This window comes from Mya arenaria, chromosome 12 (genome assembly GCF_026914265.1).
Source record: "Mya arenaria isolate MELC-2E11 chromosome 12, ASM2691426v1".
NCBI lineage: Eukaryota > Metazoa > Mollusca > Bivalvia > Myida > Myidae > Mya > Mya arenaria.
This window is the reverse complement of record NC_069133.1, coordinates 38,585,817-38,600,409: the sequence shown is the minus strand read 5'-3', so window position 1 is coordinate 38,600,409 and position 14,593 is coordinate 38,585,817. Positions and strand designations below refer to the sequence as shown.

Here is a 14,593-nt window from a genome sequence, read left to right as displayed (position 1 = left end):
GAAAAAAGGTTTGAAATGATCAACATTTTCCACATTAGAAAGTCATTTACAAAAATATGACTATTGCATCAATTGCATGTGAGATCAATATTTGGCATGGTTCACTATAAGTAACAATAGAACAGCACATATCAAATAATAAATGGCATAGTACTTTAAGCACTGTTTCAAACTGAATCTCAAGCAAGTGATTACTTTTTTTTTTACAATATTTGATGAGATTAATGTGTGACATGGTACACTTTTAAAAGTCTGACAAAAAAGCTGAGCATTAACAGCATACATATAGTTCTTTGAGCATTCAAACATACAAAATATAGTACTTTGAGCATTTCCAACATACAAAATGTAGTAATTTGAGCATTTACACCATACATATAGCACTTGGAACACTATTTCAGATTGGATCTAAAGTAAAGAACATCGCCTGATGACTTCAACCATTCTATCAAAAGTATTATAAACATTATAAACATAATCCGTATCTCTCATCTTTAACTTTCAAGAAAGGGTCCTGGAAATTAACCAGATGCCCACAAGCCTTGAAAATGGGATCAAACACATCCACCTGAGACAGTTTCACTTCTTGTCTGAGGATATTGAATTGTTTAATTCTTCGAATTGCTTTTTCGATATGAACCCGGGCTTCAGAGATCTTCTTGTTCTTATGTAGTTCATCCTTTTTAAACTGTGATTTGTCCTTATGTTTAAATGACGGTATTACCAGTTTAACACCTGAGGGAAGGCAATCCTGGATAGTGAAGCCACGGTCTGCCATAACCTTTTCTCCTGGATTTAAGCTAAAAAGTAGGTCATCAGCCCCTACAGTTATGAACTTGTCCCTTGATCTACCACCATGCATCACAGAAATGTACGTTATAGCACTCATATATGTATTCATGTCTACAAGGAACTTAACAGTTGAGTGGTGTTTGAATGAAATCGTTTGTGAGCACCAACAGATGAAGGGGTTTCAGAGAACAGTTCTGTACAGTCTACAATTACTCTCAAGTTCTTGAACTCATTAAAACACTTCGCGTTGTACATGTTGTCACATTCTGTGGTTGGTGGCATCTTGCATATTTTTTTCTAGTTCCTGAGATAATAATGTCACCCATGCAGTGAAAATAACACTGCATCTTGCAGTGGACATGCCAAACCGCATTGAACAGTCCATAGTCTGCAAACCAAGTTTTAATTTAACTAGAGTGAAGAACATCTCTTGCTCAAGGGATGTTTGTCTGGCTTTTCCTGGCTTTCGCTTGTAGTTTTCGGCATGATTATTGTATGCTTTTGTCCTTTCGCCTTGTGGGTACTTGAGAACTTTTGCTTTTGGCTCCAACTATTTGTACAGTGAATCAAAGACCTCAACTTTAAGTCCTGTGCAATAGCGAACAGCTTGTCATTGTTTCTCAATTCATTCACCTCTAATACTTGTCCAAAAGCCTTCAGTTTTTTCAGGTCATATTCACATGTCTGTAGTCTTTCTCTTTCTTGGATGACACCGGCCAAGTCTTTATTGCTTTCTAGTAGCTTGAAGGACTCCTTATCTTCCTCAGTGTTGAGGTAGTCATGACCCGCCAACTGCACTGCCTGAAACATTTTCAATAATAGCAAGGTAATTCAAGATAATACTTTTATAATTTTCATGGAATATGTAAATGTATATGGTTCAGCTTTAAATTTGTCACTGACCAAGATTTAAACCATCAAAGTGTAGTACAACTGTTCATTTGATCAGTATATGTTTAGAGTTTAAAGTGAACAAATCATTTACATGTCATGAATGCAGTGCATGTTAAGTACAATACTGAGTACTGCTCTTTAAGGGGCACATTATAGATTGCTGCATATTTATTCTTTTAATGTATTATTATGTATAACACATTAGATATCAATGATATCTTTTTATTTGTGTTTCATTATTTTTGCATCCACCTATATTTTGTGCCTTAGACTACTTGTATATAATTTGAAATAAATACTTAGGCAGTTACGCCTAAGGTTGTATTTCTTCAGTATTTGTGTCTAGTACAATGGTTTTTTTTTAGCTTAATTTTGTAAGAATTAACCTCTGTGATTATATCTGCTGTGTCTGGCACTACCACATCTGCACAGGAATCCCGGTCCACAATGCCTGCATCATCTATGACAGGACCCTGCTCACACGGAATTCTTTCAGGAGTGCACTGCAACAGAGATGAAACGTTCAAGTATCATTCAGTCAATTATTTTTTCTAAGTGCTTTGATGTGGTACCCTTGAAACATCGATTTACGGTCGTAAATATGAAAACATAGCTGATCAGATCTTTTGTCAGCAGTCTCATATCATCTTGTCCAGACATTTGCACCAACATTGGCTCAATTCCAAAACAATTAGAACACTTTGTTTCAAAACAGTACATCTGTGAGTGTGCAGCTTTAAGACAGAAAATGATGATTATTAATCTTCATATTTACATTTCAATCACAATACATATGACTTACAATCGGTACTGTTGTGTACAGGGCTCTTTTCACATTCTGGTTACTGACTTGTCTCTCCTTAGGAGCTTTTCTACTGGGCTTACTGCTGGCAGGACGATGGGAAAAGATGGATGGAATTTGGAACCTTTTCTTCCTGAACTTGGCCTATGGTGGTTCCTCAAAATGACAGCTGCATAATTTAGAAGATTTGCTCGGTGTCCATAACTTTGTGACAATCTTTCCATTTTGTTCACTTTTTCTACTCTTGAAATTTTATTTAGCCAAAGGGTCCTTAACTTTGGTTCTTCTGGAATTCTAAAGAAACTGCATGTTGCCCCGCGAGATCGTTCATGACTACAACCTTCTGCACAACAAAAGTCCTTTTTCCCCATTTTGGAGGAAAAAACAAAAAGTGCACCGCATGAAACCTATGTTAATACTCTTATCCACTACAAAACAATATTGCTTAAAGAATTTTGAGAAAAAGAATAGTTCATTTGAGCGTAACGATTCGCATTAGCTGTCACATCGAGTGTAAACAAAGATGGATACCCCCCTGAGGGTCAAATCTCACCTCCAAATCTCGCTCTCGTTTACGCGTGATTTCACAATGTAAAATCAGACAATAAAGCATTTAATAGTATATAGCCCTCGGTGATACTTAATAGGTTTTTAGTACTTTTTGATCCGGAAGGTTAAGTTTGACACGAACATGTGTAGCCGAATAACATCAGAATCTATACATAATCTACAAGAGTCGATTACTTACTCTCGGATAAAGATTCAGTACCAACATCCATTTTTATCATATGCCTTACCTGTTCGTTTTCTGACATCATTTGAACATCATTTCCGAATTGGTGTTTTTTCCTTACATGTATGTAAGGAAAAAAACATCATTTCGGAATTGACGACTCATATGACTGCGAATGTGCATGGTTAAATATCGCAAGTCAATTGCTTGTGGTTTAGAAAACAGGCTTACCATGCTATTCGGTCTATATGTCTATGTTTTCATCGCAAGTTTTGTTTTCATATGCAGAATTTGCGTAACTTTATCGAATACATCGTGGTTATATTCAACTTACTTCATTTTTTTATTAAGAAACGTATTTCTAATGTTGTTTAGTGTTAAGTACACAAGAAGTACTTCTATGATGTATATGATGTTAGGGGTCGTGAATCACTTGAATTGATAGTTTTATTTCATGCGAAAATCTAAAATACTTCAGGATATGAAGGAATATAATCAAGTTGTCGGTAACCTGATACTTGCTGATACTTGTTATGATATGACGCCAGCACAAATAAATACGTTAGAATAATATATTTCAGATATGTACTGCTTCAAGAATTCATTTGCGATTATAATTAGCGTTGATATTTGGTTGATATATTTCTTTTCAAGTTTTACTTCCATGGTAAGTAACTTATGACAACTTTATGAAAATCGATTCCAATTCAAGATGGGTATTGTTTTGCGAATGTTTGTAAACCCTTGGATTACGTCTAACTCACAAGCTCCGACGCCCAATATTTGCGGCGACCAACAGCATGAAATTGAGGCAAACATGGTTTGTGATGGGTAGTGCGAACCGTTAGCTATGTTCGTCCCTAAAACATGTCTCGGGCTAGGATATTGGTTCATACTACATGACACTGTGCTATTACCTGATTCTGGCGTGTACATCTCATTTGTGTAACAAAACAGACAAATGGCAAACAGACCCAACCTGCTTGTTGACATCCATGTTTACAGACCGTGTAATAATGAGAGTATTAATATTGAACCAACAATATCTTAAGCGTGAAAACCAAAATCATGCATTGTCTGATATCATTTTTTTATGTTAACCGTTGTTTAGTTTTATCAATACTTGTTAAAATACAATTTGAAATAGGGAAATACTAGGTAAAAAAACCTCTTATTTAATCGCACTCTCAGTCGGCTCTAGAAATCGGATCAGGTCACTTTGGTGTTGATAAATGGATAGTGTTAGCATCATTGTTAAGTTCATATATACTAATTTATTTAGCTTGATTATCAAGACATGTGTAGGCTGATATAAATCACCTTCTAATCAGTTTCCTTTGAGAAAACCAGTACGTGTGTCATCTGTGAAAGGTACAAAGTACCCCTAATAGGGATCAAAGAGATAACCGATATGGTAAGAGGCGGACATCTATACCCCTGTGCATATTACTGATCAAGGTTTGATTTCATGAAAATCAACAGATAATCACGCCATGATTAAGCATTTATTCCAATCATATTTCTATTGACCTCCTTTTATTCTTGTTTAAGCGAGTCATATATCACAATCATTGTTGTTTTATGTTCGTGTTTTGATTTCTCATCGGTATAAAGATCTAACCGTAAAATTTGATTATATTTTATTTATGTTTCATGGGCATTGATCCGTCAAAGTCATAATGCACGTTTGGATAAAAAAATATTTCAAACATCCGAACTAAAAATGAGTCTGGGAAAATAAAACCTCTCGCAAGTTTCAACCGCATCTTTACTAGCCATTATATTAAACTATAAGTGTATCATATGTATCATAACATACGTACATATTGTTGATTTCTTATGTTGGATTTCATTATCCACTGCATGTTTCGAGTCGATGGATGAACTCATTGTAATTGCGAGCACAGATGTTTAACATTTTCTTTAAAGTTTGAAAAGTCATCCATTTTAATCGAAACTAACGGTCTTCGTTGTAATATAATGATGCAGACGTTGTTTAAATATTACTGATACAATTGTACACAGATTACACAAGTAATTGCTTTTCTGCACAACAATTTATACTCTGCCCCCCCCCCCCCAGGTGTGAAGCTAGATGTTATGAAATTCTCACCTGAAAACAGTTGTCGTTCTTAAATTACGTGTTACCTTTTATCTTGAACCTACTATAAAACACATAAAAGCAGAAACATAGCGTCCATGGATGGCGAGAACTACTGGTAATCCGTACTTTGAAGGATCTCATTCTGTATCGTGATTATATATAATAGACCTGATGTTTTAGCATTATATATCCCAAGGTTGTTCTGATTTGTTTACATCATTGGTATTATGTTCAAATTTCCTAACATTAAATAATGTATTGTTTAAATACATATGGTAATAGGTTTAAGACTCTTCGTGGATTACGTATTTAGCGAAAATTCATAATTAAACAAAAATCTGAACATCTATGCCATTTTTCATCGAAAAACAGCTCGATGTAAGTGGACGGTTACAATATAAGATTGCTTTGCATTTGTCTGCGCTGCATGTAGATCGCGTAGTAATATTAATTTAGCAGTTAAGTATAAGTACTTTACTCTTTGGAATCATTTATTCAATAATACACTTCACTGGAATCAATTTGAACTTAGTAACAAATCAATAACACATTAAAACACAACGATAAATAATAGTTATTTTTTATATTCATTAATCTTACGTTTAGATTATTTCGATGGAAATGGCAGATGTGTTTCTATTAATTAAATACATATAAATGATGGAAAATATATAAATCATGACATTATTTTTTTCCATATAATACGTTGGAGATAGTTCTCCTAACAAGTCACATACACATCTTTAAGGAACTCACTAGAAATAGCCACAGAAATACTCGAGATAAATGCGAACACTTTTGTCATACCGTATAAATGGGTGGTGTTAAATACAATCTTTAAAGCGCACACAATAGCCTATAAGTTAATGCAACATTTTGAAAGCATTATCATGTTTAACTTATTTTAAATTATCTATTAAAAGAAACAAAAAAACAAACATATGATTTAGATAAAGATAATAAATATTATCTGTAAAGAATACGTCTTTAAATAATAGTTACGAGGCCACAAATGCCCAAGTCGAAAAAGCGTCAAAAAATTGCTGACGCATTGAAAAATATATTTAAAAAATGCCATCACCCTATAGGATACCTATACGGACTTTTATCAAACGTTATTTCATGTTAAGTTGACAGGTTGAGCTTTCTCTCAATATCTGGTGTTGTGGGTAGTGAAGGACTAGAAAACAATGTTATCTAGCGTGCAAAATGGTAAATTGACAAACGAATATGTATGTCCCGTTATTGCGCACTTGTATGAGTTTATAGGAGAATGTACGGTATATGTCCGGTTAATGCGTGTTTGAATGAGTTTAAGAGCTAGTGTACGATATGGGTTCAATTGCGTGCTGGCATGAGTTTATAGGATATTGTACCATATTGGTCCATGATTGGTGGGTGTATAGGAGATTGTACAGTATATGTCCAGTTTCTGCGTGTTTGTATGCCTTTGCAGAAGATTGTAACCTACTGGTCCAGTTTATGCGTGTTTGCATGAGTTTACATAAGATTGTACGATATTTGGCCAATATCTGCGTGTTTGTTTGAGATTATAGGGGATTATTCGATATGGGTCAAGTTCCTGCGTTCTTGCATAAGGTTATAGGACATTGTTAGAAATGTTTGTGGAGTTTTGTGCTGTTCTTCCATGTTTTTGTTTGTAATATTTTGTGTGTGTTCTATGTCTTTGGCGTTTACCCAGTGCCATTAAGCCGGGTTTATGTTTACACGTTTTGGTACTGAGCTTGTTTCTGTCGTTTTTCACATACGTATGGGTCCAGTTTTAGCGTGATATCATGAGTTTACTGGAGATTAAAATATTTATGATATGAACTCAGTAACTATTTGTTTGAATGAGTTTATAAGAGATTGTACGAAATTGGTTCATTTTCTGTTTTATGAGTTTATAAGAAAATGTACCATATGGGTCCAGCTACTTTATATGTGTATGAGTTGATAGAAGTCTGTACTATATGGGTCCATTTACTTGATGTGCGTTAAGGTTGATATAAAACTGAACGGCATCGGTATAGTTATTGAGTTGTTGAATAATTTGAACGATTAAGTACGATTAGATATAAGTGTATACGATATGACGTGATATATTGCGTCATTATCAGTATGAAAATAACTGCCACTAAGTGCGATATATGGAGAGGCATTAACGATTTAATCTTCAAATACAATGTAAAAACAATAACGTTTATTTAATTTAATCGAAAATAGTATATGGCTCCCACAGTAATCATCCCAATTTAACAGCATTTTAAATAAATGCTTAAACTCAAGGTTACTCGTAACAGGGCATACCATAACAATGTTATGAGAATAATTGTCGCATGGATCCGCTTCGATCCGCATACTCTGTGACAGTACGACAACACGTATGTCAATTGTGCAACAATTTACAGATGAGTTGCAAGATTTGTACAAGATGTTTCCCGGCTTTTGTTTCCTTAATCCGAAGTATGACCTTGTTGTTTTTAACTATGTTCAACATTGTATAAGGTTCTGAAGCTTTTTTTTTAGCTCACATTAGCCGTAGGCTGAGGGTGAGCTATAAGAATTGATGGATATCCGTCGTCCGCCGTCCGTCGTCTGTCGTTCGTCAACACCAAGTTTGTTAACACTTAAGTGGTTACATTTTTGCCACAATTGTCACGAAATTTAGTCAGGATGTTTGTCCCAGTACTCATTCGGGCGAGTTCGAATATGGGTCATATGGGATGAAAAACTAGGTCACATGACCCAAAAAAAGAAAAATCTTGTTTACACTCTAGAGGTACTTTTTCAGTCCAAACATTATGAAAATTTGCCAGAAAGGTTGTTTCGTTGACTCAAGTTTTAGTATGGGTCATCTGAGGTAAACAAACTAGGTCATAACACTCTAGAGTTAACATTTTAAGCCCAAGTATCCTGGAAATTTGTCAGAAAGGTTGTTTGTTGATTTCTAGCTCAAATTCGAACATTGGTCATCTGGGGTCAAACACTAGGTCACAGAGCCCAAATATAGAAAACCCTTGTTAACAATCTAGAGGTTACAGCCCAAATTTCCTATAAATTTGTCAAAAGTTGTTTTGATAATTTTTAAGTCAATTTCGAATATGGGTCATGTGTTTTATTTAATTGTTATTTTATGGTTTTAAAATCATTGAAGTTACCAACTTCAAACTTTATGAACTTATTCACAGTAAATTGTGATATTTTTAGACGAGTTATATTAATCCAAACTAATTATTGTAAGAGTTATTGCCCATTGTATCTTTTAAAAAGAATCATATGTGTCATGTTTTTACACGCTTGTTTAAAAAACACTTGGACATACACTAGTTCCACCTATTGGTGTATGGAAGGGGATACAGGCACCATGTAGTATATAGTAGTAGTATATAGTCCGATCAGTTACTTATGAACCCTTGGTTTAAATTGGTCAGATTTTGTATGAACATTTTTGATAATTAGCAAAATTGTTGTAGTTACCAGAGAGAGATTGCGCTTTTCTTAAAAAATACCTTAAATTGCTCTTGTCCTATCAATAACTTTTTAAGCATTTGTCCAATCATCACAAAATTTGGTGAGAATGTGAATGGGCATAATACATCAAAGATGCCAAATCCCTGTTATTGCCTAATCATTATCAACAAGTCTACAGCACAAAGTTTTACTCAGGTAAGCGATACAGGGCAATCTTGGCCCTCTCGTTTGAAACGTCAGCGCATTTTAGAGTCATGATGTTTGAACTGCCTATACTTGCTACAGGTATAAAACTTATTTTGTATTTTATTTCGAAAGACATCGTTTGAAAACAGGAATATCTTGGTAAGCATGTTATATTGGCCTAGTATTAATTAGTATTATTTCATAGGAAATAGTTTCGCAGCACCTTGGAATGATTCCTATGAATGCGAACAACTGGGTGACTTAGATTTTATACATTTTGCTTACTTTATTGCAGGGTAAGCACGCTTGTAAATGGTTTAAGTATGAACTATAAATATAAATAAATGCTTTATCATACAAAACTCATTATCAAAAGATCTTATCGCACAACGTAGGCCTACGTGGTGGGTTATTGTCGATCACATCTGGCCGATTTTCGAGTGTGCATGATATCATCTTGATAAATGAAATAAACGAATTGTTCAATAGCCTTCTTGTTTTCAGTTATTTTAATTTTTGAATTTAAATGAACTATATGGACCGATAGAGAAGCAACGTTTACGAAATATAGTTTTTTATACCGCATGGAGAACTAATAACCGTACTGTATCTTTAGTATGGTAAAGTTGGCCCGGGTGCTGGGATGACTTAATCTAGTAGCCCTGGAGCATCATTCAACAGTGAAGTACTCAAATGTTAAAACTCTCTCAATAACAGAAACCTTTTTGAAGCTGTATCTAGATCTCTACCCGTTAACTGTGTTTTAAGAAATATTGGCATTAACACCTGTCAAAGTTTACTTTCAAAATCTGGTATGCATTTTTGCTGTTTAAATTTGATAATATTAAATCAAGCATAAAACATTGTGGACTGGTGGAGAATATGCCATATGAGCATCGTATGGGTCTTCGAAACTACATGTGTTTTTGTTTTGTTTTATTTAACAATTGGTTTCGATTAATTACAAAGTGAAAAATGCTTTTACTTCGATAAACATGACTAATGGTTTATGTCTTAAAAAAATAAATGATATTTGATTTATCTTTTATTTTAAATGAACAACGAGCGGAAGTTTGCTTCCGTTAAAAGCAAGTGTCAATCAAGAGCCAGATGTATCAAGCAATTCAGTATGCTTTAACTACGGTGTTAAATGCAGGTTTTCTGGAATATTTGATAATGAAATCAAATTTGAGAACATTCAAAATTTATCTTCAATCCATTTTGCCATAAATTGGACTATAAATATATTTTACATGGCATATTTAAACTCTGTAAAGAAACAACTTTATTATTTAAATGCGACTTTAGATGTAGATATGCTCTGAATGTTCTGACTGTTGGTTTCCATATATTACAAATTGCAAATGCACTTGTTTGGCAACACGTTTATTCAAACACATGCGTTAAAGCAAACTTTATGATCAATGATTTAATCTGATTTCGTTTTAATGCGACCCAATATTTAACTGATAATTTTTGAAATGGTAGGAACCCTTATTTTCTATTACCGCCAGACTGTAGCATAAAGAAAAAAAGTTTGTTTAGTACCTTTCTTGTGTTACTTTGGTCAAATAATTTAACCTTAAGGTTGTATAAAGAAACCTCACAGTCTTATCCTTGTTCTCAGACATGTCTCAGTGATTCCATTAAGTCATTTGCCAGTTGTTAACAGTCCAAAAGCGACAAAATGGATTCTTATATTAAACAAAGTATCCAATTCACTCGTATAAAAAAAAAAACAGTGCAGAGATCCAAATACTTGATTTTGAAACACAGTTAGTGGTTTACTGAATTATCATCTATAAGGTATTTCAATCCTCAAATGTGCGTACACAACCTCACAAATGACGTATTAAGTGTATTCGATAAGTATTTTATTTATCTTTTTAATGTGTAATCCATTCATCCATCCATTCATTCATTTCTTTTTTATGTTTTCTTTAATGTATTTGTTTGTTTTGTTTCAATTTTTAATCATTGATATGTGTATAATTTCATTAAACTGATAGTTAATTAACGTTTTTTTTTTATTTTGTTTGTTCAGTTCATATTTGAGTAATTGGTTAAATGATAGATTGAATATTTATTTTATTTCCTTGTTAAATATTTCGTTTATTTTTCTAGTTATGATTTCATTTATTCCGATTTTGTATTATTCTTTCTAATCTATATCTATCTCATTTGAGTATTGTTTTAAATAAGCTACGTTAAACTAGGAAAATTGAAACAAAAAAATAAACAGGACAAAGTTCAGTCGAGTCCTATTTTAAAATTCTACAAACAAAGCAAAGGACAAACTTAAGCCTGATTGTTACAGTTTGACCATTTATCAGACAGAATGTCAATATCCAACCGTAGAAAATCCTAAAAAGATAATCCTGAATATTAATAAAACATCACGTCTTTGGCTTTAATTTGGTTGAAAGGAATCAAAATGATCGTGCCTAATCTTTCAACCTCTCTTTAAGATGTCTCTTTGTTAAAGACAAACTCACTTGTAGTGTCACAATTAGGGTTGAAATACAAGAGTTACCAGCAAGTGGTTAATATATAATTTTAACGCAACAAACGATCGAACATGAAATTTATACTGTGGCTCTTTCTTCTGCAACAAAGCCAAGTGCAAGCTGGAGTGCCCTGCAATATAAATTATGGTTCTCTTCATGAAGTTGTGCCTTACTGCCAAGTGAGTAGCTGGCTACCTTGGGATTGTGCAAAGTGTTCAGGTTCACAGCATACTTTGACAAGACGCCTCCGAGCAGTTTGCTGTCCAGCCAATCATCCTTTGAAAGCTTGTTTACAAGATTGTGGTCTTCCACCAAACGCTGACAGCGAGACAAAGATGTGCGGCTTCGTTTGTGAACCATTTTTCAATAGTTCAACGATGTCTTCAAAAACAACAATAGAGTCAACGACTTCACGGACCACGCAGCAAACTTCAACAAAATATCAAACAACAACCAAATCCACAACTACTCCACCATCGTTGACAACAGCAACTATGACAAGGGCGACAACGAAACCAACAACTGCCATACCAAAGCAAGCCCAACTACATGGAATGCCCTGTCATATAAAATATGGTCACCTTGATGAAGTTGTGCTTTTCTGCAACATGAGTAGCTGGCTACCTTGGGACTGTACAAAGTGTTCAGGTTCACAACATACGTTGACACAACGGCTTCGTTTCGTTTGCTGTCCATCGAACCACCCTTTGCCAGTATGTTTACAGACGTGTAATCTTCCACCAAACTCTGACATCGAGATAAAGATGTGCGGCATCGTTTGTGAACCATTTTTCACTAGTTCAATTATACCTCCAACAACTAGAATATCAAAGACTACACTGATCACACAACTTACTTCGACAGACGATCAACAAACTACAAAATCAACTGCTTCTTTACCACAAACGAAATCAACAACAATTGACACAAGGATAGTAACAAAACCAACAACTACCACGACGAAGCAAAATCAACATCTTGGTTCACCCTGTCATGTCAAATGCAACTACGTTTGTGAACCATTTGTCACCAGTTCATCGATTCCTTTAACACCTACCAAAGAGTCAACGACTACATTGGCCACACAACGAATACCGACAAATGAAAGAACAACCACAACATCAACCATAACTTCACCACCGAAGACAACATTAACTACAACAAAGACGACACTAAAACCGACAACTACGACCCGAAGGAGAATCAAGCACAGGCGATTATTATCGGTTAAAACAGCATCGCAGATTCCGAAGCTTTTTTAAAAAACTACACCAAAGTCCACGACAAAACCATCAATGGCGCATACGACTCCGATACCGTTTCGAATTACTACCACAAATTATATTTCATAGATCATTTAAAAAATGAAAAAGAGATGAGATTTATCTAAACATACAACAATTTAACATCAGCAGTTTGTGAACCCACTTTGTTTTAACAAACAGTATATTATAAAAACGCATAAGCAAGAGCTTTAATGGCAAAGACTTGTCAGGAACACATCATTTAAAAACAGAAATACAATGTTTTAGTAAATATATTGAAACACAGATTATTTTAAGTATTTTAAATAGTTTTTTTTACATTAAATAGTGCTGTAAACTTTCAAAACAAGATATATGAGAAATTTAAATGATGCCAAACTAAAGTTGTCATAAACAACAAATATTAAAAAAAAAGTAATAACAGATGGAAAGATAGTTGAAATGGCGATTATCGAAATCATGCTTGCAATGCCACATAATCAAGGATGGAATGTTGTTTAGTTAAAACTAATTGGGTCGCGAGTAAAAGGAACACGTTGTTTAAATGCAGACATCTACAAAAGGTATCATAAACACGTTGTACAAGCTTTATTGAATATATCGCATGGTTGACATTCAATTATCTGACTTCCCATGCAAGATTCATAAGAGTCAAAAAGCATCAATGTATATGATTGTTGTTTCCTTTACTTTTTACAATGTTTGTTGATAATACTTGCGATCAAATGCACTTTCTTTAAATTACTAATAAATTATTGCGTTGTTGGAGTTAAGTTATGAGGCAGAAAGAATGTATATGTCTATATTAAAGATTAAAGTCATGTACAATATTTTATGTTATTTCTTTTTTTCAAAGATTTATGTTAATTTTGAATAGACCTTTTTATCTTTAACACATTACATGTTGCAATGCATTTCGTTTGTTTCCGAGCATAATGAAGATGTCAACTAGGCTTACCGCATCGCTTAAAGCATTTTCGTCTTCAAACATACGATTTTCTCCCATTTCAAACACTAAATTAACGACCAGTACTAAAGCACAGTCTATAACCACATCAGCGACATCAATTATCCAGTTAAACTTTGAATCTACGCCTAAGACCCCGGCGAAACCGCATTTTCTAAAACCATATCAATGACAAAGCTAAACATTGTATAAACGGTTACAACGCAAAAGCCTTCAATCACAAGACAAATGACCTTACCACCTTACTTTACGACCGCTCGAAGCTTACAACTAAATTAACGACTACAATACCATCAACCATATTTACGACTATGACAGCGACACATTTAACGATAGTCACCAAAAGGCCATCAAAAGTAACATGTCCCGAGATCTAGGTACTTTTATTGTAGATTGAGATAAAGCAAAAGCAAAAGTGTGAAACTATAAACGCATTGCTACCTTAGAGCCTCTAGAAAATCAAACAAATACGAAGTTGCATACATAAGCAGGTGACCAGATTAGCGAGTGCCATGTTATCGGTACTTTGCCTTTCCTAAACTTTAACTTCCCCCCATTACATGAAGAGCAGAAAAATCATATTATACAAAGAATAAACATTTTGGATCATATTCTTTAAGCATCTGCAAACGCTTTAGTGTTCGAAATTATTATGGTAGGGTTGTTTATTTGAACTAACCAAATAACAGTTGTCGCCGAGAATGCGCTTGAATTACAAACACTAACCCATAAAGGAGTTTCGATCCCCATCAGGGTGACAGAGCTCTACTGGCGATGGTGACCGCCTCTCACCTAAGGGTTTGTGGGTTCGATCTCCATCAGTGTGAAAGAGGTTTAGCAGTTAATGTGTCTGCTTATTAACCAAGAGG

General features: G+C 34.3%; 1 pseudogene; it reads right to left on the bottom strand.

The window, feature by feature from the left end:
- Window positions 1–466: 466 nt before the first annotated feature.
- Window positions 467–11,852, bottom strand: LOC128210665 (uncharacterized; annotated as a pseudogene).
- Between the last annotated feature and the right edge of the window lie 2,741 nt (window positions 11,853–14,593).